This window comes from Lissotriton vulgaris, chromosome 4_1 (genome assembly GCF_964263255.1).
Source record: "Lissotriton vulgaris chromosome 4_1, aLisVul1.2, whole genome shotgun sequence".
In the NCBI taxonomy this organism is placed as follows: Eukaryota; Metazoa; Chordata; class Amphibia; order Caudata; family Salamandridae; genus Lissotriton; species Lissotriton vulgaris.
Window position 1 is genome coordinate 126,487,512 of NC_141691.1, and position 23,436 is coordinate 126,510,947.

General features: G+C 45.1%; 1 protein-coding gene across 1 annotated transcript in view; it reads left to right on the forward strand.

Annotated features, from left to right (window-relative positions):
- The first annotated feature begins 209 nt into the window (after positions 1–209).
- Positions 210–23,436, forward strand: part of ASB12 (ankyrin repeat and SOCS box containing 12) — a 31,025-nt gene continuing 7,798 nt past the window's right edge. The window contains exon 1 of the mRNA XM_086918378.1: positions 210–462. The gene's annotated coding sequence lies outside the window, so the exon portion shown is untranslated. The remainder of the gene's footprint in view (positions 463–23,436) is intronic.

Here is a 23,436-nt window from a genome sequence, read left to right on the forward strand (position 1 = left end):
CGTGGCCACATGCCAGGGGGCGCATAATTGAAATACCCACTGATAGCAGCCCCTGCCACCTCCCCCGAGCGGGGCACCTGCCCCTCTATATTTGACGCCGCCGAGGCACTGTCCAAGAATGGATGCGGCCCGGACGCATTCCTCGGCTAAAATTAGCCGCGTTGTGTCCATTATCGCCGCGTGGCATGTCACTTGTCAGCGAACCGTGGAGAAGGGAAGGGGGACCGAGAAGCCATCCCAGCCTGCCCCTGGACTCCCTGGCACTGCCCTGCCCGCTTCCCCTCGCGCACCTGGGGCTCGAGCGCCGCAGCAGCAGGGCGTCGGTGTCAAGGCGCCCGAGAGAGGGGAGCGGCAGAACTGGGCCGGGGTCAGGTCTGACGGGTCACCCGCACCTCACAAAGGCCACAGGGCATCATCATGCCCCCCAGAAACCCCGGCCAGCGCTCCGGATAACCCAGGCCTGTGAGTATTTATTTTCACGGTGATTTGGTGAATGAATGCGTGTGTCCGTGTGGTGAGAGCCGTTGTGTGAGCCTCTCGTGAACATCGGTCCAATAACTGCCTGCACCTTGCGGAGTATGGGTGCCTATAGTTTCTGTACCGTAGCCTGTGTTTAGGGGCCCGCCCCGGTGATGTCTGCGGGGGCCCCTCAACGCTGCATTCATTAAGAACACTGACTTTGTGTATAACAAGGTCACTGAAATCAGAACTCTGCCAGCCGTGTGACTTGTGCGTGGCCTCTGCTGGCGTGTGCTGCAGGCCCAGAAGAGGGGGGGGGGGTAATTTGGGCCCCCGCAGCACGCGAGGGACAGGGATTCAGCCTCCCACAGAGCACTGGAAGCTCATTGTGCCTGAGTGATGGGCGCTCCCAAGACATTAACAATCATAAAATGCATCACCAGGCGTACTCCTAGGACTTGTTATGACTATCCTAAAATGTATAAATCTATGCACAGCGTAGAAGTAAATCTGCCAGTCACAGATTCCTTGTGAATTGACCCGAGTAGCGTGTGGGGCGGGCTTTTAACCATTGTATGGGGGCGTGGGCCGGAGAGGCCTTTTTGAGATATGTTTTTTAATTAACGAGTTATGGCAGGATCATTGTTTGAAGTGCATAAAAAAAGTATAAGAACTGTAATGCGGTGCACACAGGGAGCGGGTGGGTAGGCTTGGGGCAAGGTCAAAGGTGTGGCTAAAAAAAACTAAATATTCTGTAACTTTTTTCATTCTTTCACATAGCAAATAACGCACAGATTAAAAGAAAAATAGATGCAAGATAAGGTAATCCGTGGGATATGCACTAATCATACATTATGAAACCTCAATTAGGTAAGCCACTGCAGAGGTCTGTGTCTGTAACCAGACAGCCACAGCATTGCATTTGTATAGCACTTACTACCCCTGCCGAGGCGTGCATTATGATGCATGCACAGTTCATTAAAAAAAAAAATGCAGATTTATATAGCGCGAACTCGACCCGGAGCCTGGTATTGGAGCGCTTTACATGAGCACCAATTACGTTACACAAAGACACATTCATCATTTTTTGGTAGGCACGGGGAGGTTACGTGATTTGCCCAGAACCACGGAATACTGATCCGACGCCGAGACTGGAACATGGCTCCCAAGCTCCAGTTGCCAGCGCTAGCCATTAGGCCACATCCTCTCCCCCGTGCACTTTTTGTTTATTTTACTGCTGTTGCACATCATCAGCTAAATCATTTGTTTTCTCTGTTTGACGACGATAAACAGCATCGACAAAAAGCACCAGTAAAACCAATTGGTCGGCCTTGGCAACTAAAAGTGGCGACAAATGGCTTTGGCAATGCCTTTTGTGCCAGCGGCAGTAGGCCTGCATGGTTGTGCAGATAGTGCAGCCTGGTTAATTGCGCACGGCCCTGGCGATGCTGCAGAGACATTACCATCATCTACCAGCACCGGTGACCCTGGGCACACCTTTGAGTCTGTTCATGCGCGTGTCACTGGGGACGCTGCTCACGTGCGCCTTTTCTATTAGCCTCCGGGGTGATTCATGTACAGCTGAGACGTGCGTCTGCCTCGAGTGGGGCGCGGGGTTTGTTCAACGCGGCGCAGCTGCAACAACACCAAGGGGTGGGTGGGCGCACACTGTGTCCAAGGCGAAGCGGGCCCCTCAGCCGGAGGTGCCAATGCGTTTTTAAAACAGCAGGAAACAGCCATATGACTACAAAAAGAACCGAAATGGGCATCGATTGGGTATGAATGCACCTTAAATATGTGTTCATTCCCCCGTTACGGGTTATTCCTTAGGGTACCGCACCGGGCCTACACCTGACTTTCTTGGGATTACAAACGTCAGGCGGGTCAGCGTTCTAGCTCAGCGTGACCTGACCAAGCACCAAGTCCTCACCGCGGCCACGGAGCACCTATGGGGCTCTCAATAGCCACCTCTGTTCCTCACTATCCCAATAGCCTTTATTCTGGACTCACACATAAATCAAACGAGAAGCCGGAGGCAGTAGAAGCCACCCCAGCAGATCTATGCGCTGTCAAATGCGCCTACTAATGCAGGTGTTAAGATGAGCGGGGCACATGACGAACAGCCCTGTCTGGTACAGAAAATACGCATGCAGGAGGTGGCGCCGCCATTTAGAGCACACCATTATGGATCAACTACTAAGCAGAGGTCGAAGTGGGCGGGATCTGAGGGGCCCGACCTGTCCATACTTTTTTTTTAATTCAAGTAAAACAGTTCCTCTACTCTTTGTGGAAAGGCACCCGTCCCCAGATTAATTCTGAAAGTTGAAACACCTCAGCTGAAGTATACGGCAGGGGAGTCTCCTGTGTTGTGAAACCAAGGGAATGGCAAACAGCTAAACAAGCCTTGCTGTCTGGGTGCCTCTTTGCCTGAAAGAAATGTAAATGTGTGCAACTGGTCAAACTGAAATGTAAAGTGTGCTTGGAAGCCGGCATTGGCTCTAATCTACGGAATCACGTGAAGCTTCCTGATGACACCGATTTATCATTTTAGAGTGGTAGCGCTTAAGAGTTACCAGCTAAGCTGTGACTTGTGTATTTTTACAGGGCACACATAAAAAAACATTGCACTATGTACAGTCTGGGTATAGCTAAATCTAAATTTTGAAAGCACTATTTATCTTAAACCGTTTTGTGCATTTTGTAACAGTCTGTCTTATGCTGTGTGAACTGCAAGTTTAAAATAATGACATACATGTTCACAGTGCTTTTTATCACAGACTGGGACCTTACAGCACTAACCATACACAGATCTCTATTCGACACTGCACCAACCAGGATTCAATTAAATGCACGTGTGGATATCATGACACTAAGACAGCCCAGCTGTTATTGTTATGTTATTACAATTTCTAGAGCGCGACTGTTACCCTAAGGTGCCCTGGCGCTGAGCACTGCCTAATTGGTTGCTTGTAATAGAGGAAGACTATTCCAAAAACAGCCAGGTTTTCAGCCCTTTCCTAAAGGTTAGGAGTTTGGTTGCATTCCTCAAGTAAGAAAGTAAATTGTTCAAATCTTTTGCGGCGCCTGTAATAAAGCTCCTGCCACCCCAGCTGGCTTTTTTGACGGGGTGAACACTTGTCTAGCATTCATAGCGGGCAGAGTTCTTCCAGGAACTTACCAATTGAACCTTTGGTTCAAATAGTCCGAGCCTGCACCATTTAGGGCCTTAAAAACAGTGCAGAGGGCTTTAAACTGCGCCTGTTGTTTTACTGGGAGCCAGTTGAAATGTCTGAGACCCTTTTTTACCGAAACAAACCTGGGAGTACCCGTCAGCAGCCTAGCGGCCGCGTTCTGCACCATTTGGAGCCTGTTCATGTGTCTCTTTTGGATGTTCAAGTACAGACCATTACAGTAGTCCAAATGGCACAGAATCAGACCAGTGACTGCTGTCCTAAGGCTGTCTTTCGGGCAGGGCCGGACTGGGAACCACAACCGACCCTGGCAAAGTGCTCGGTCGGCCCCCCTCCCCACTCGGGTGGTTGGATGTGCCGCCGAGCTCTTTGCCGGGGGCCGGTTTTCGGCCGATTTTGGTGTAGGGCCGATTTTGCAGCTATGCTGCAAAAATGGCCCTGTAACAAAATCGGCCCCCAGAGGCTCAAAACCGGCCCCCACCCGTGCGGCGCACCAGGGGATTGCCCGGCGCCCGCTATGGCCAGTCCCTGCTTTCGGGAGAAGGAACTTTAGTTTTTTCAAAATTCTGAGAAGGAAAAAGCTTGCAGAGAAAACCCCACTTAACTGGTCTCCGAATGTGAGTCTGTCATCAACAATCACTCCCAAGTTCTTCACTTTCTTGGCAGGAACTGGGAGGTGCACTTTGTTCCCAAATATATTGACCTCTGTCTTTCCTGAATCTAGTTTCAAACAGTTTGATGACATCCACCCCGCGATGGCTTTCATCCAATCGTGGCATCTAATTCCCGTTTTGCCTTCCTGGCCGATGTGGAAGGATAACACTATTTGGGTATGGTCGGCATAGGACGTCAGGTGAAACCCATAAGATCTTATTAAGGCTGCCAGAGGGGACACGTATATGTTAACGTATATATTAAAAAGTGTAGGGCTAAGGGCCGACCTCTGCGTAACTCCACATGTTAGGGAAAAAGGTTCAGACTTCTTTTTATCCAAATTGACCGTTTGGATTCTATCGGTAAGAAAAGATTTCAGAAACTTCCAAGCATTGCCTTGAACCCCTGCTTCTGATATACGGTCCATCAAAATCTCATGATGGACCATATCGAAGGCCGCCGAGAGATCCAACATGATGCGTATCGCGGTGCTTCCCTGGTCCAAGCCCTCTCTTACCTCCTCTGTTGATTTAATCAATGCCAACTCTGTACTATGACCAGCCGGAAAGCCATATTGAGTTGGATCCAGTATGCTGTGTGTCTAGATGTTCTCAGCTTTTTCTAACTTTTTTGCCTGAAGAGAAAAGTGTGAGATATGCCTGTAGTTGCTTTGATCCTTCGGATCAAGGTTTTCTTTTTTGAGCAGTGGGAGGATGGATGCGATTTTCCATCTTTTGGGAAACTGCCCTGTGTTAAGAATAGTATTAAACAGGGGGGTAAGAGCAGTCCCAATAATCTCCGGGACTAGTTTGCTCACAAATGCGGGGCAGGGGTCCATGGGGGATCCAGAGCGGATCAACACCAGGAGTTTAACCCCTTAATTTCTGCCGTCTGCCAATGGCCGACGGCAACACTACCTGCCCAGTGCTGCCGACGGCCATTGGCCGACGGCGCCCCATCCACGCACGGAAACGCCCCCACCGCGGCGGAATTACCGCCGCGGTTAACGGGTTAATAGACTCTTGTGTCTCCAGTGGCGTAAAGCTATCCAATATCGATATTGTTTTGGATCTTAGGTATAACCATAGCTGATGCCTCATTTTCCTCTTTCATTATGTCCGCAAAAGAGGAGAAGATGGCTTCCACCTTTTGTTTAAAAAACCTAGATAACGTTTCACATAATTCAGGGGTGCTGTGTGTTTAAGGTGTGTTGGGGGAAGTGAGTTTAGCTATGCTTTTTAACAGTTCTTAGGAAGAGGATTTTGCCTTTCTAATCTGCTCAGCGAAAAATAACCTTTTAATATCAAGGGGTATTTTTTTGTAGAGCATAAGACTTAGTTTATACGCCTCTTTATCGTTCTTAGTGTAGCCTTTTCTCCAAGCTCGCTCAAGTCATTTGCAATCTAGTTTTAACTTTATCAAATCTTCAGTATACCATGGAGCTGATGGTGTGACCCACCTAGGGGACCACATTTTTACCGGTGCTGGATTGCTGCAAGCAGCCTCTATCCATTCTGTATCGGCTGTCGTGGCTTCATCGACTCTTGGTGGAAAGTTGTGGACTGTGGGTTTTAGAAAATTACCTAGCTCTAGTTCATCGATATCTTTCCAGGCCCTTATTTCCATCTGTTCCTTGGGCTCTAATTTGCGATGATGGTGGGCTGGCCGTGCCAGGTTGAATAGAATGGCAGAGTGATCTGTCCAGGGAAGTGGCAGGACCTCAGTGCAGGTCAGGTTAGAATAATTGGAGAATACGCCATCTAACATATGTTCAGCCATATGGGTGGGGCTTTCTACCAGCTGCTTAAGGCCCATCCCGCTCATGACTTGTTCCAACTTTATAGTATCAGTGTCAGTGAGATCTTCAAGATAAAAATTGAAATCCCCCAGTACCGTGAAAGAGTTAGCACAGAATCCCTCCTCCAGAAGCGTTCCCACAGACTCTAAAAAAGCACCTATGGGGCCCGGAAGGTGGTACAGGAGGCGCGCTTTAAATGTTCATCACCACCCCCATTTCTGAATCGTTTTTGGCCACTATAGGTGTGGCAGGGTATACTCCGACATGAGTCCCTTGCTCACTGCACCATCAGGATTCAAGCAAGCCGGGCCGACGACAGCTGAAATGCCAGAAACCGGTCCCCGGAAGCTTGTCTCCTTTCTGGTGAAGAATTGGCTTGGTAGTTTGGTCTGCCCTGTTCCCATGATGCACTGGGCCAGGGACAGACTAATTTGCATATAGCCAGGTTCTGAGCTGGGTTGGTGCAGTGAGCTAAATAACGGTGATGGATCAAGCCCTGATCTTTGGACTGGGTAAGAGTGGTCTGCTTAATTCAGACACTCTGTTCATCACCACCCCCTTTTCTGAATCGTTTTTGGCCACTATAGGTGTGGCAGGGTATACTCAGACATGAGTCCCTTGCTCACTGCACCATCAGGATTCAAGCAAGCCGGGCCGACGACAGCTGAAATGCCAGAAACCGGTCCCCGGAAGCTTGTCTCCTTTCTGGTGAAGAATTGGCTTGGTAGTTTGGTCTGCCCTGTTCCCATGATGCACTGGGCCAGGGACAGACTAATTTGCATACAGCCAGGTTCTGAGCTGGGTTGGTGCAGTGAGCTAAATAACGGTGATGGATCAAGCCCTGATCTTTGGACTGGGTAAGAGTGGTCTGCTTAATTCAGACACTCTGTTCATCACCACCACCTTTTCTGAATCGTTAAATGTATCGTGGCAGGGGGTAGGACCACTGAACGTCAATGCTTCACAGGCCACGTTAGAGGCTGTAAGGAAAGAGGGTTCTAGGGTATTATGATAAATAACTGCCAGTCCTCCACCCCTCCCAATCGGTCTACCTTGCGAAATAGATAAGAAACCCTGGGGGTGGAGCTTTAACTAAATCGGGTCCAGAAGCTTTATCTGTCCAGGACTCCGTAATGAGGGCCAGCATAATGCCGTGTTCCTCAAGGAACAATGCACATTCAATGCACATTCGGTGCTATGCTTGATTAGTGATCTAGCGTTAAGGAGAAGACATTTCAGGGGAGCAGGATCACCTATCAAAGTAGTCACCCCTTTCTTGTTTCCCAGGCTGCTCATGGGTTGCTCCATTATGTGGGGAAGTGCCTGATGACGTACTAATGTGAATCCGCCATATCGCATACATGCAAACTGCATGACACAGCTGCCATTTATTTAATTCAACGGTGCAAGATGGGAGATGCCATTCTCGAAGGTGTAAAAAAAAAAATGTGTTATTTTATATGTGAAAGACCGAAAAAGCCAATTGCTGCTGTTGTTTCTTCCAAAAATTATAAAATATATTTTTTTCTTTCTTTTTCTTTAAAAAAAGAACGTGATGATCACAATGGCAGGAGGTGTGGGGGAAGGAGAAGCCAAAAGGGGGAGGGGGGGGGGCTAGTGAACCAGAGGAGCTTGAGGGAGTGAGGAGGAAAATAGAAGAAAAAATAAAAGCGATAATAGCTGGATAGGGAGATCTGGTAGAAGTGACAGACGAGTTTGGGAGGGGTAAGGCGGAGTAACACAGACAGGGGCACAATGCAGACCCTTTCAGAGCACGCGGACACCATCCCTCAGTGGGCCCCAATTCAGTCCAAATCCTTAGAATATCTGTGAGAAATGAAAGTTTTAGTGGCTCCACATCCCATTCCACAGGGCAATAGTGTCATGAAACGTGTGCCCCCCTGCCCAGTGCATGGAGGGGCGCCCACCCTTCGGAGCTCTCAGGCCCGTGCACAGTGCTGAGGGAACCCCCTGGAGCTCTGGCCTGGCAGCTCGGTCTGGACTGTTCCCATGGGGAATAGCATCAAAACTGATTTGTATATGGCTGGGTCTGAACTGGAATGGGGTGGCGTGCAAATTAACAATGGATTTAACCCAGATCTGTGACTGGGGCGAATGTTTGATTCAGCATTCCGTCCATCATCTGTTCTCTTTACATTTGTGAGAAGGGTATGACCAGACGTGGGTCCAGTGCTAGCTACGCCTTCAAGTTCAAGCTAGCAAGGCTGTTACCCCGAAACCTGTTCCAGGATGCTTGTTATTGTTCCAGGGAAGTCCTGGCCTGGCATTTCGGGATGGACTGTATACATGGGGTACAGGGTCAAGACTGATTTGCTTAAGGATGGATCTAAACTGGAATGGCATGGTGAGCAAAAAAAATGATGGATTTAACCCAGATATGTGACTGGAGGGTTATGTTTGATTAATTTAGCACTTCGACCATCAGTACTTCACAGCAGCACTGCAGTGTATTCATCAGGACCGTTTCAGCTCTTCCACAGAGTCATCTCATCTTTTAACAGGACATTTTCAGAATGTTTCAGGAGGATATGCAGCTTTTACATGTGGTCTTTACCTCACACGAAGGTACCATTCAGGTAAGTACCACACAGGTAAATACCACGCAAGCACTTTTCGATACTTTACCACGCAGGGAAGTAATTATTTTTTAAATATCATAACTATCATGCCATTAAAAATAGTATTTAAGGGCTTAAGGGATGTCGGGGATCTGGGTGGCAAGGCTAAGGGAGAGTAGATCATTTTAAGGGTAAGGGGTGGTAAGGAGCTTTTAGAGTTTAGGGTGGGTATGGGTAAAGGCAGTTGAGGTTTTTTTATAAGGGGACTTTGTGAACGTTATCCACAAAACAGGAAAAGAAACAAAATATTATGGACCTTTGATTGTCAGCTTTAAGCTAACATCAGCAATGCAGTTCAAGAACAGTGAAACCAATATACAGAGACGATGGAGTCCAAACCTTAGGGCTTTTAATAACAATTTACTTCAAACTACAAGTTCAATCAATCAACAAAATTGAAGAAGTATATTGTAAATGCATACATATTTAAATGATCATGCAGTCTGACTTTGCATATATTATAAGGAAAAAGATGCACAATAAAATGATTTACAGCAAGCAGAATGTCACCCAAGCAGGTTCCATAACGGAGCTCCTTAAGCTAAATAAAGTATCGAAAGTGGCAATGGGAAATTCTATGAGGAAGGTGTCAGCATCAGACAGGCCAAGTTTAGGGTAGAAGGGAAGAAGTGCTCAAGCATGAAGCTCAACAGTCTAGTCATGGGGAAATCAACAGAGGTGGGAAGAAATTTCTCTCAGCCAAAGTCAGAAAAGGGTCCAGTCTGCTCTTCTAAAGAGCACACAATGAAAGCATGAAAGATGATTCTACAAGGCTTCTCCATATCAGTTTCCACCAAACAAACCAATCCGAAGACAGTGTTCTCTATGCGTGGTTAGACTCCCTGGTTACCCATCTCTTAACAAAGGAGAAACAATCGGTTGTGGTACCCGCAAGTCAGAGCGGGGCCACCATCTTGGGTCAGCGGGCTAGTTGTTTCAGCCGGTCACGTCCGCGCAGCGGGCGTGTTACTGGTGCGCTGAAGGCGTGCCAAAGGCAAGCCCGTCTGTGCCCCTCCGCGCTCGGATCACGCTCAGCACTAGCCCTCCTGCCCATCTTAAACCAGACGGCGCTACCCTTTTAAAGTACTCCAAGGCCCAGCTACTCGACCTGAACCCTGTAGGTAAGGAAACTGGCTGTAAGTGTCTTACATTCTATACAAAGCCCACGTCTCCCTCAGTTACCTGCTCCAATTGTAACATCGCTCTTCCCCGACTTCTCTTCCAGGCAATTAAACCTAAGAAGGCAAAGGCATGGAAATGGGTGAAAACTGAGAGGCACAAGGGAAATTCACGTAAATGCTTATTGCTTTACGCTAGATCTCTGGTAAAGCATAGCTTAGAGTGCGCAATGCCTTTGGAAGAACATGAGATAAAATTGGTATTTGTCACAGAAGTGTGGACAGACAACGCCTCAGGCCCTGACCTAATCAACGCCACTCCACCTGGGTTCCTCTGCCACACACTAAATAGCCAATTAGGAGAGGGGGGGGGGGGGCTGGCAGTAATATACCACAACTCACTCAAGGGGCCTTTCACACAGCTTTGAGTTTGGCCTGTGAAGCACTTTCCTTTAGCTTTTGCCTCTCCCATCATCACTCTTTTAAGGGCATTTTACTGTACAGACCACCAGGACCCAGGAATACATTTCTAACCTCGGTTGGAGCCCTGCTAGAGGAGGGGCTCTGCGCTGATGTATTTACTATCCTGGGGGACTTTAACTATTACCTGGATCCGTACGCAGTAGCCCTGTTAGATATGATGAGAAGTGGCGACCTAATACAACATGTCACTGGTCCCACCCATGTTGCAAGACACACTTTGGATAGGATTTTTTTCAAACCACCCACAGCCGACCTGCACTGGTTGTTGCCACTTGTCTGGACAGACCATGCAGCAATCCAATTCGAGCTGGCCCTTCCTGATCACTTCGACAACATGGCGGCCCCTAAGAGTCAGATTGAGCTTAGAGAGTGAAACAAAATTCAGGGCACAGAATTAGTAGATCTGCTCACTACTACTGCCGCCCGTTGCCCACAGAGTTGGAGGAGGCCACTTTGTGGTATACGAATTGGGTGGAGACATCCTGCAAAAAACTAGCTATAGTGAAAACATTGCATCATAAATGATCCCAACCAACTGCCCCCTGGTACACTGAGGAACTAAGGAAACAGAAACTCATTTGTAAGCGTCAAGAACGCAATTGGAGGAAAGACTATAAGGAAGCTGAGAAAAAAGTATAGAAACAAGGTCTCATGGTTTACAAACAACTACTAATAAATGCAAAAATGTGTTCTTTGCAAACCAAATTAAATTAGCCAAAAGTCCATCTGAAGAACTTTTCAGAACTGTATCAAGATTGATCTCCCCTTGTTCACCAAAAATTCAGTCAAGCCTGGAGTTATGTGAGGAAATTGTAACTTTTTTCCTAAAAAGGTGGCGCTTATTTTCTCGGCCTTTAATCACTCCCCGTCAGGACGGACGGAGGTTTCAATTGCAGGAATTAAACCAGTAACTGGCCTTCTTTCCACTTTGGATAATTTTACTCCACTGTCAACAAATGATACAATAAAGCTTCTTGCATCTGCAAGTTCAGGCTCCCCTTATGATCCCTGCCCAGTATCTCTAATTAAATTATCCCCTGGCCTATTGCCATATCGCTTACCTCCATATTTAATCCCATGTTTGAATTAGGGCATTTCCCTAAAACATGCAAGCTAACTTCGATTCTTCCATTGCTGAAAATTCACAATTTAGACCCTAAGGATCCCAACAATTTCCGACAAGCTCTCGCCTTCCACTGCCGGCAAAATTGGTAAAGAAAGCAATGAATTCACAGCTTAGTGCCTTTCTCCATGTAAATCATACTTTGGACCCTACTCAATACCGATTCAGAGAAGGACACATCACAGAGTCAGCACTCATAAAATCTGAAGAAGTCAGGGAGGCTCTGGATCAGGAAGGCAATGCAGCACTGATTATGTTGGATCTCTCTGCGGCCTTCGATATGGTCCATCACAACCTGTTGATGGATCGTTTGTTCCCATGTGGGGGTTCAGGGCGAAGCCTGAAAGCTACTAAAAGCCTTCCTAACTGACACAACGCAAATTGTGCCCTTGGAAAAATGTTGCTCTAAACCTTTTTCCATACCATGTGGAGTACCACAAGGTTCATCTCTTGCCCCACTCTTTGTAATGTCTATGTATCGTCCTTGGCTGCCTTGATTAGATCTTTCGGCTTTTATCTCACGTCATACTTGGATGATACGCAAATTGTTGCATTTCTGCTGCCAGGACAGGGACCAGGAAAGAGTAAGGTTTAAGAATAAGGTTTTTCTTATTTTATCAAGGTTGGACTATTGCAATGGCCTCCACCTGAACATTCAAGGACAATATTTAAGTAAACTCCAACTTCTGCAAAATGCGGCAGCACGACTGCTTACTGGCACAACAAAATTTGTTTCAGTTTCTAAGGAAATCAAAAGACTTCATTGGCTTCAAATCAGAAAATGGGTGCGTTTTAAATCCTTATGCACCATTTTTAAGGCCCTCCAAGGATTAGGACCAGAATATCTCAAGCAGCGGTTTCAAAGGTAAACTCCTAAAAGAACTCTTCGCTCCTTAGGAGCTAAGCTGGCGATGGTACCCCCATCAAAAAAAGCCACGTGGGGAGGGAGAAGTTTTGTCACTTGTGCAGCAAAGGCCTGGAATGACCTCCCTCCTCGATCTAAGAACTGCCACTGATCTCGTGGCATTTAGGAAGAGATTAAAAACCTGCCTTTTTAACATGTAGTATTTCCTTAATATTCTGTGCTCAGATGGTAGTAGCCAGTGCCAGGACACCTTCGGGTAACCATCGCGCTTTAGACATTTAAATAACATAACATCTGGGCGTCCTTGGATGTAACATTTGCCCGGTCTGCCTTGTACAGGAGCATCTATCCCACCGTCTCAGTCTCTATATCCAAAGCCAACTTCCAATTAAGGTTCAGTTGCCTACCAGTCTAACATAGTAAACAATGAGTCTATTCTAACTTAACAAACATGTTGATAAGACACCTGCAGAGGAGAGAAAAAACACGAGACACAGCAAACCTTTATGAAATTGCACCGTGTGCAACTCGGGCCTGGTTACAAATTAGGCCAGCATTACATTGGGAATAGTTTCAAAATAAATACAGGTAGCATAAGTAAATATCTCAAATACATTTTAAGGAAGGCATTTTCTTTTTATGGCGTATACTTTTATTATAATTCAGCTAAATATACGCATGGAATACATAGCCACTTACTACAACTGATTAATAAAATGCACACAGATTTATAGTGTTAAACACACAATGAGTATATACGTTTTATATAAAGGGATGGGGCACTAAATTACTCTGCTCCACGGTGAGTGACAGATCAAATAGTGAATGAGACAGGGAGCCGTGCGTGAAATGAGGTGTAGTGACCAGTGAATGAGACTGGGGAGCTGTGATGAAACATGAGTGACCATTCATTTAGGAAGACTGAATATTGAACGAGGAAGGGGAGGGGGCTTCTAAATGTATGTATGTATGTATGTATGTATAAACTATTTTGTAGCGCGCTCCGTTATTTGGGAGTATCCTGGCGCGATGGTTACAGGGTGTATAAAAATAAGACAGAAATCAGTAAATGAGGCTGAGTGAATAGTGAATGAGGCCTAAAAAAGTGAAGGAGAAGAGGCATTGTTAATAGTGAACAAGACAGCCTGAACAGTGAATGGAGCAGAGAACAGTGAAAGAGGTAGAGTCACTAGTGAAATGGTAGCGAAGGGAAAAGTGAATGAGACATGCAGTGAAAGAGACAGAGTGAATGAGGCTGAAGCAATAGTGAGTGAAGCAAGGGGGATCAGGTACAATGATTAGTAATTCCAGGAGTAGTAAATGAGGCAGAGAGAATAGTAATCAAGGCAGGGAATTGTGAAGGGGACAGCGCAACCAATGACTTCCCAGAATATTCAGTTTTTATTTACATCTCTCTAGCCTAACTCATGGTGGGAGGCGGAAAGATGCCCTAGTGGGTCAGGAGATACAGAGAGAGGTTGTGGTGACGTTTAGGTTAGCTCGTTGATGGTGTCCTAAAGCTACTCCCAGCCTGAGCACTTCAACTACTTGAAATAAAAACTGAAAGAAGGACCACTGCAGTGCTTAATTTGAGTCGGTGGTTTCTGTTGCTCGCACCTGCACTTAATTGTCCAAACATGTGCTTGTGACAGTCTGCCACAAGGTGGCGCAGTCTGGCTTATTTAGAGATGACCACAACAACAGGTAATCATTAATTCAATATACATTAAAAATGACTATTGCGTACTTGTAGGAGTTTGAATGTTAGTAGTTTTGTTGTTACTGCCATTGGCAGCATAGCAGGGATGGGGTGTGGTGCAGGCAGCAGGGGCCCCCTGACGAGAGAGCTGGCAGTTATTTTTTTTACACCACTGTTTCTCCCACACTCATGGAGAGGGTTGGTCTCTCCTGCCTCCACCCACCCCGCAGGGCCCATTCTCCCCCACCCTCCCAGCCATTCCTCCTTCTCACTAATTGCTGTACAAACCTGAAGACAATTCAACATGCTTGAAACTGAATAATCCCAGGAAATGCATCTTTTTCACTCAACGTGAGTCTGGGTGTTCTGAAGAGCTCCCTCCTGTACTCTGAACCCTTTTCAGACGCCCCAGGCCCCACAGAGCACACACGAGCCGCACTGATACCTTAATCTTATCTTAAAGCCCTACAGGTCTCAGGCTCGAGGCCAGACATCTCAGCCGCGAGATGAGGGGTTGCCTAGGCAACGGTACCATTGTGATGCTGCGTCCTCTACAGCTTCGAGGTAGAGAGCTGTGGATACCTGCCCCTGTGGGCAGGCCCACCCTTACTGTCTGGACTTACCACTTCTGAAACCGTCCTCAAACAGCACCGAAGTAGCACTGCCATGCTGCATACAACTCTTACATGCATGATGGCCAGTGAATCGATTGATTACTTACTACCCGGCTAGTCTGCGGATAAACCGATCGCTGGAAACATGCAAAGATGGATGAATGAAAGCATAATATCTCGGCAAGTGCTGGACACAGAGGAATAGTTCCATTTAGGACAGGTTTTATCAATACACGAATATAAGTCCCTTAAATAGCAAACATTTGCAAAGGCAGTCGTTCTGGCCTTGCGAAGCTAGTGTGATGGGTATTGTGTTGTTTTTTCTGCAAGTAAAATCCGACAAAAGAAACATGTTTTTGCCTCAATGCGGTGGCAAAATGCATGCAATAAAAATGTTAAATGTAAAAAGTATATCCATTTCATTTCAGGAAAATGGAAAAATATATCCATTTCATATCAGAATAATGAAATAGAATGAGGCTTGGAACAGCTGATGAAATCCTTTTTAATTTTAATGCATATCACAAGAAATTATGAACATTAATGATTCAAAGAAAAGGTGCTGTTGGCTTTGAATGGCTGTAAACGGAATATATAGTTTAGATGCACAAGGATAAAGGTAAAAGATACATGGAAAGAAAAGTCATTTGCTAAGTAAAGTTTTGCCCCCCCCCCCCCCCCCAGCCCCAGCACTGAAGGGCACTTCTTTTGAGACGCATATACACAAGTGATCGATCAAAAGGCTGTCACTCACAGTGCAAGTGAGCCAATGGCTAAAGTGAAATGACCCATTTCCACACACTGCATTCTCTGTTCGACAAAAGCAAAAAATGTAAATGACAGAAAGAACAAAGAATGAAGGTGATTTGTCAAGTGTGTGCTGAGAAAAAAAGAGGGGTCCGAAAAGCTTTTTCACAGGGAAAATTAGACAATGTTACCGAAAAAGCAGCTGAACAGAACTACACAGAATTTGGCAAAAAGCTAGATCTTTACAAAGATTGAGAAACAAAGTAAAAAAATAAGATATACAGCCTTATTCATGAAGGGGCCGTTTTGCGAGCCCCTAATAGCGAATCATAGCGATTCGCTATTAAGGACTCGCAAAACGGTAATCATGTAGGAATCGCATAATAAAATGCGATTCCTACTGATTCCTTATTTGCGATTAGCAAATTGCTAATCGCAAATAAGGAATAACTCGCCATTCATTCCTATGGGCCAAAAGGCCCATAGGAATGAATGGGGAGTATTCCTTATTTGCGATTAGCAATTAGCTAATCGCAAATAAGATTGCGATTTGAAGGGTGCCAGGGGTGTCCACAGGACACCCTGTAGCACCCCTCAAATGAAATTTCACACAGGTGTTGCACACACACATGTCCAAAGGACATGTGTGTGTGTAACAGGCAACTCAGAAAAATACATTTAAATGCATTTTTCTGAGTTTTCGCAATTTACCGCGAGGTCTGACCTCGCGGTAAATTGCGGCAAGAAATTGCGAATTCGCAAATTTAAATTGGATGTTGAATTGCATTTAAGGAATCTCTAATAGAGATTCCTTAAATGTAATTCCTCGCACATTTGCGACATCGCAATTAGCGATTTTTGCATTTGGGATGCTGAATCCCAAATGCAGAAATCGCACTCGCAAAGGGCCGGATTCTCAGAATCCGGCCCTTTGCGAGCCGATTTAGCCTTCATGAATAAGGCTGATGGTGCGGCGGGACTCCCACAGGAGTCCTGCAGGAAAATAAAGCATTTTGATTGGCTGCTCCCAAAGTGGTTCGGCAGGACCAAAAGAGCTGATAGGCTCGCTGGAACATGAAGAGAAATGTTATGCCTGCCATCAAGTTCTAAAAAAAATTTCAGAACGAATATACAGCCTGATTCATCAAAGTGCCGTTTTGCGAGTTTGAAATAGCGAATCATAAGGAATCGCTATTACAGACTCGCAAAACGGCATTCATTTAGGAATCGCAAAAACAAAAGCGATTCCTACATATTCCTTATTTGCGATTAGCAAATTGCTAATCGCAAATAAGGAATAACTCCCCATTCATTCCTATGGGCCAAAAGGCCCATAGGAATGAATGGGCAGTATTCCTTATTTGCGATTAGCAATTTGCTAATCGCAAATAAGATTGCGATTTAAAGGGAGCCAGGGTTGTCCAAAGGACACCTTGTAGCACCCCTTAAAAGTAAATACGAACAGGTGTTGCGCATACACATGTCCAAAGGACATGTGTGTATGCAACTTAGAAAAATGCTTTTAAAAGCATTTTTCTAAGTTTTCGCTATTTACCACGAGGTTTGACCTCGCGGTAAATAGCGGGCCGAAATTGCGATTTCGCAATTTTAAAATGGATGATGAATTGCATTTAAGGAATCTCAAATAGAGATTCCTTAAATGTAATTCATCGCAAAATAGCGAAATCGCTATTACTGATTTTTGCATTTGGGATGATGAATCCCAAATGCAAAAATAGAGCTCGCAAAGGGCCAGATTCTCAGAATCTGGCCCTTTGCGAGCCCATTTCGGCTTCATGAATCAGGCTGATAATGGACAAGGTAGAGCTACCCTTAATCCCTAGCGCTTGGTGCTCCTAGAAGGACCGCCCAGGGCCAGCCCAGCACATAAAAACACAATTTTACATTGTTACGTTCCACATCGTTCCCGTGTGGCCCCCATGTACTCCAGCAGGAGTCGTGAGGGACCAGAATGTTTAAAAAACATTTTAAAAAATAAATGGGGAATGGGGGCCTGTAGGCTGTGGTGGCCAACTGAAGGATTGGACACAGGGGCCTATATGTAAGTTATACTTTGGAAACGTTTTAGATTTTAACTTATACTACAAAAAAATAGAAATTCACTAAAAAAGTGATACTTATGTCAGTTACATATAACTGGTAAATGTCAGTGTTTTTTATCATTACAAGAGCTATGCATAACTCCACTTTAATCTTTGCTTTATAGGCACATTATTTATACATAGTAGCGATTGCTCCAGGTTGTCGTAGAGAGGCAAAAAACGTAAGCATATTTGGACAGTTGGTCTCCTGCATGAGCCCCATGATACCGTAATAATAAAAAAAATAGGGCACTCTGATTGGCTGGAGGAACTTTTTCTCCAGTTGTCCCTATCGGTATCGCAATACCGAGAGAGCTGATTGGCCACAATCCACAGGAAAATTCCGCAGCCACCATTACAGGACTCGGGGTCTTCGTCCGCATGTCATAATTTTTTTTTAAAGGTAGTTTAAGGAGGCAGGGCATGGGACACCCTCACGCCCTGGAACTAAAACTAAAGAAAATATTTTTTTGTGCTATGGGTGCGGAAGGCTGAGTGATGCAGGGGTTTGATGCCTACTGCGAGGTTGAGCACAGGAATTAGCCGCTGGCCAGTTCTTGCAACAAATCTCCTGCTGCACACGGCAGAGGGAGTGTGCAGTTGGATTTTGGCCGCCCATGAGGGAATGGGTGCAAGCCAGGTGGCCAAACCTGGTTTACACTCTTGGTTTGGTAGTCTAGGCCTAGTACTGAGTTTAAGCATTAACCCCTATTGGTACATATTGATCTTAATTCAAAAGGACCTTGTTAAGTTTTAGACTTTGGTCACCACGATGGGAATTCGGGTTAGTTTCTTCTTTGTCCACTAAGTCTATGACTAACACCATCGCAAGCTATAATCCATAATCCTTTGCAGTATAGACCTAATGTAAATGTTATACAATGGAGTGGGCAGTGAGGGGCTCATGCATTCTCTTAGTTGAGTAGCAAAGGCCTGGTAATTATTGGTCATGAACTCACTGTCTGGCCGCTTTGATTTAGAGAAACTTTTATCATACACTGAGAAATAAGCATTTATCACACTGTGCCTTTTTAAGCCACCACAATGATGACGTATTGTTCTATAGTCACAGCAGACATGCCCAAAAACACCAGTCAAACCTAGTTCAATTTCCTCCACTATATACAGTCCCAAGCCGCTCAGCAAACAGCAAGTCATGCCCTGTACCTTTAACTGGGATGTTGTGAGAAAGAAATTAAAGGCAGGTGCATGCACCCGTGTAGTAACTGCAGTCGCCAGTAATGCCACCAAAGACTTCTGTGACAATATGGAGGAAAAGGTTGGAGGTTTTATACGGACTTGGAACTCCACACTGATGATTTAAAATGTCATACATATTACTGTAAATCGATTCCATTAACTACAATGCACAAACTGTTCTCTGAACCACCTCATTCCACACACATTAGTCACGTGATGTTATGCAGTATTTGCTATCAAAAGACAGGGCCTGATTCACTAACTCAACTTTTGAATACGTTTTATACATTTTGGTATTCACAAACTGCACTTTTGTAGTAACTTACACTTTTGCAGTAAGACCAGCACTACACTACACATGGCCAACCATTAGTATTGCAACACCCTCCCATAGAAAATAATGTTTGGGACCCCCATCCCCGTGGGAAATAATGTAAAATTAAATGAAATGTAATTTTTTCAAATGTTAAAAATATAAATACATATAAATTAATCTTAACAAAGATGTGCAAATAGTACATATTTAATATTTAATTATGAACTTGTTATTAACCTATTTTTAATTATTTTTTACATTCAAAATAGGTTTTTCAATAACCTCCAACATTTGTAATGACTGTTTCTTCTGTAAAGGGGCATTACATACATGCAACATGGAAAAATAATTTTGAAATAAATTGTGCCAATGAAAGATTTTATACATCATTTCATACATTGTATAGACTGCCTTGAAGAAGTGACTGTATAGGACTCTGCTCTTCCTGGCCATATCAGCATGGAGCTCAGGCATGCCAAACATACTGAGTTGAGAGATGGGCCTTCCCGCAAATGGCCTGGACTGCCAATCTGTACCCTTCTTAACTTTCAGTCACCAAGATACAGCTATTTCAGCAACTCAGGGACAACACATTACTTCTAGTTTCATTAACACTTAGGTGGACCACTGGGGTTATAGACATCTAATCAAGGAATCCCACAAACTAAGTCCAGGAGGGATAGCTATGTGTATTTGTACAATTCTTTCCAGGAATCATAGCTTACTACAGAAAACACTATTTTGAGTAATCTTGACTGCAGCTATCCGGCAAAATATTAGTCTTGATGGAGTTGTTTTCAGATGAAATATATGGATCATTTTTGCTTTTGATTTTAAAAACAACACAGAAAACATATAAATGGCTAAAGAGAAAAAAACAAAAAAGGTACAATCGCTTTGACTGTGTTATTTTTCCAGGACTGAAAGACATTTACCTTTAATTACATGTGTTCAGGCACATTGGTAAAAATACAGGTAATTATAACTATGCTTTGAGATTCAGGAAATTATTGGAATGTCTTCTCTTCAAGAGTGTCTTTGATTTTGTCCTTGGTCTCATTCAGTGTTATTCTTTTATACCATATATTGAATGGTCATTCTTATTCTACACTGCACATTGACACCACCACCTTTAAATCACGGCATATAGGTTATGTAAATACATGCATAAATGAAGGAATTGAGAATACAAACAGTAATATGTGGATGAATAAATAAATGTCTCTACCAGATTTTAACCTTGCACTAACTCAGGTTTTTTTTCTCGAATTCTTGGAGATGGAAGCATTCTGGTAATCCTCCTGGGCACGTTCTTACACAATGACCTAGTATACATGAGCACTGGCACTGCTTACGTCACTGCTCTTAGTTCAAAATGGTATGTACCCTGTGCACTGATGATGCATTTGTTCTTGCACTGTCAGCAGCACAGCCACTGACTTTTAACAGTTAACATACATCCAATTAAACCCAGCTCATATATCTACAGAACCTTGCTTCTTTGGGAGAAGAGGACAACTGGTTATTTCTTCTTTACTTGCTGATCACACTATATTTTGAATATACCATCAGGCAGAGACATGGATTCGAGTAGATGTATTCATATTTAAACAACGTAAACTTAGCTAGTGGGCTGTACATCAGGGCGAGGAAACAAGAGGAGATTGTATATGTATAGCCACAAAATGGGTACCAAGGTTTTATTTGCCCTTGCATTCTTCAAGTTCAGGCAAATTGTATGCCTCTTTTGCTAAATTATCATAGTTTTCTACTCAAATAAAGCGAGTTATTAACAAACCATATCAATCAGACCAAAAATAAAATGTATAAAACATGCTGTAATATAAGCTGCAAATGTAGCTGTCAGATTAGAATGTACATAAAAAGATACCCCATCTTATTTTTAGACGTTTCTGAGCATTGTGAGATAACATATGCCATGGATGAAAAATGTAATGATCCAAATTACGTGGGACAGTCTACTGTACAATATATCAGGTAGATTTAAATAACTTTGAACTTGTGGATGAGTGATGAGCATGCTGCTGAATATTACCCATAAACATACTGACGTCCATTTAAATGTTAGATTTGTATTTTAGTGCAATAGATTTTCATTTATTTGGTTGGTGACATACCTGTCCGGTGCTGAGTACCTGCACTCATTCATATGAAACGAAGGGTACGTGCACGTCTGTGCTACATTACATTTAATGGGAGAGTACCAGCACTCTTGTACATAGATGTTTGCGATTTCCTTATTCCGAATCTAAAATATCTGCAAATTGGAAATCGCAAACTGACTTTTTTGTACATCTGGCCCAAATCGATACTTCCCCATCCCCATATATGCTTGCCTTGATGATAAAGTGATAGTAAATACTGTGTAGTCAATGCTTGTACAGGTTGATATTAAAACTAAGATAGTGTGGTATACCACCTTTTGGTCAGTTGGCTTTTTCAAAAAGTCATGAAACAGTAATTTTATATATTTACAATATATGCTACTTAAGAATACTACCCAAATGAGCTGATATTTGAAATCTAGATATTAGTGGTGTAGCAAACTTTGTAAAAGGGTTTTCAAAAAGAGACATATCTAAAAGTGAAAAGCCAACAACTGAACATTTTCTCACTCTTACTTGAATTTTTTTTTGCCGTTTTTGTATTTTGTGTTTGTATTTAAACCAATAACTATTTAATTAAGGACACTCAAAAAAACATGTTTAGAGGTATTTTGAGTGCGGCATGGATGGGACGGATAATGGAATACACCAGGGCTCCTTAATTCGTATCAAACTGCATTTCTCCAAAATGAAGAATATTTTTCCTGAATAAAAAGAATTCATGAGGTGGAGAGGAGCCAGGTCACAGACCAAGATGGCCGCTCGGGCTCCCGGCTCCGTCGGCCGTGGTCTCCCACCACCACATCCAGCTTCCTAACCAGCGCCCTTACTATGCTCCCGCACGGCCGAGATGAAGCAGCGCAGATCCATGCGCGCCCGAGTGCTCTGACGGCTTCCTAGCCGGAGATGTGTCGTCTCGAAGTTTGCGGCCCGCCCCTGCCTGAAACCGGGGTCTAGGGTACTGAAATGCCCGGCCCCGAACTCAACAACAACGGCAGGGTGTGCGGCGGAAGTGCCGGTCTGGGGAGATGGAGACTTTGATTTTCCCGATTTTTGACGGCAATTCTCGCACGGCACCACAGCAATGGTGAAATTTGATCTGCTGCCTTTATGCAGATGCTTGAAGTAACAACCCCCCCCCCCCAGCTGGTGACTCTGTGACTGTGTGCCTCGTGCAAACCGTATCGATCCCGATGGAGGTGAGTGTCTCCCAAAATCCCCGCTGAGATTATTTGCCTGCTACTTGATGAGCGGCCTCGGGACACTCTTCACCTAGTGAGGTGCGCTCCGTGTTGGAACGCCTTGCATGCAATTGCGCCTGAGAGGATCTCGAGAACGATCCTGCACTGCTCTGCAGGGGCCACGAAAATGATGCGGTCGGACACCTGGCGTGGATCGGCTGGTGTGATGGAGCCCCGCTAGATATTGAGACTGCCGCTACTGGGGGAGAGAAAATGGAGCTGCGGCTGGGGGATGTCATGGCGGCCATTGCGGACTTGCATTTCGCACTGCAACACCAGATGGAGACCGTGGTGAGGGCCCTGGATGCTGTTGTGCAAGAGGGTCGTCCGGGTGGAGCGCCTTCCGCCCCGATGGACGGATCACTAGAGGCTGTTGGGCATGGGGATTATTGGCAGTCGGCTCATGAGGGCCCCCGGGACTTGGTGGTTTCGGGGCTAGATGGAGACAACTTGTGTGCCCACGCTCGACAGGGGGACAGTAATGCTGTGTGCAATCCGTCAATTACAGCGGAGGCTGAAGATCTTATGATGGTGTAGTTTTCGGGAGCATTACCCTGTTCCAATGATCGACTGCTCGGCGGCGGCGGGCAGCGGCGGCGCTACGACATGTCTTTTTTACTTTGTTTTGGACTGGTGTTGGAGAGTGAGCGCCACCGCTCGCGCTCCCTGATGGCCCTTAGACATGTGGATGACTACGTCCTTCGAACGGCATCACTGTATATTGCCGTACCTCAGGATGGCATCCTCTTCCCAGTCTGGTACTTTGACTCACCTACACCTGTAACAGAGGGTCTGGGCCGCAACCGTACTTTGGACCGGGCGGGCCTGGGTTGAGTATCGTAGTGCTGCTTTCTGTATGGGGCCAGCGCGGGACTTTTCACCTATGTCACTGTGGCGCTAACGGCAGGCTGGCAAAGATCAAACCCACTCAAAATACGTTTATTGTATTGCATTCCGGTTTCTGTATGGAGTGGGTATTCCCTGTGGTGGGGGAGGTGGGGGTAGGTTTGGGCTGGGGGTCTGTCCTGGTGTCCTCCTCCGTCCTCTTTCCTTCTTTTTTC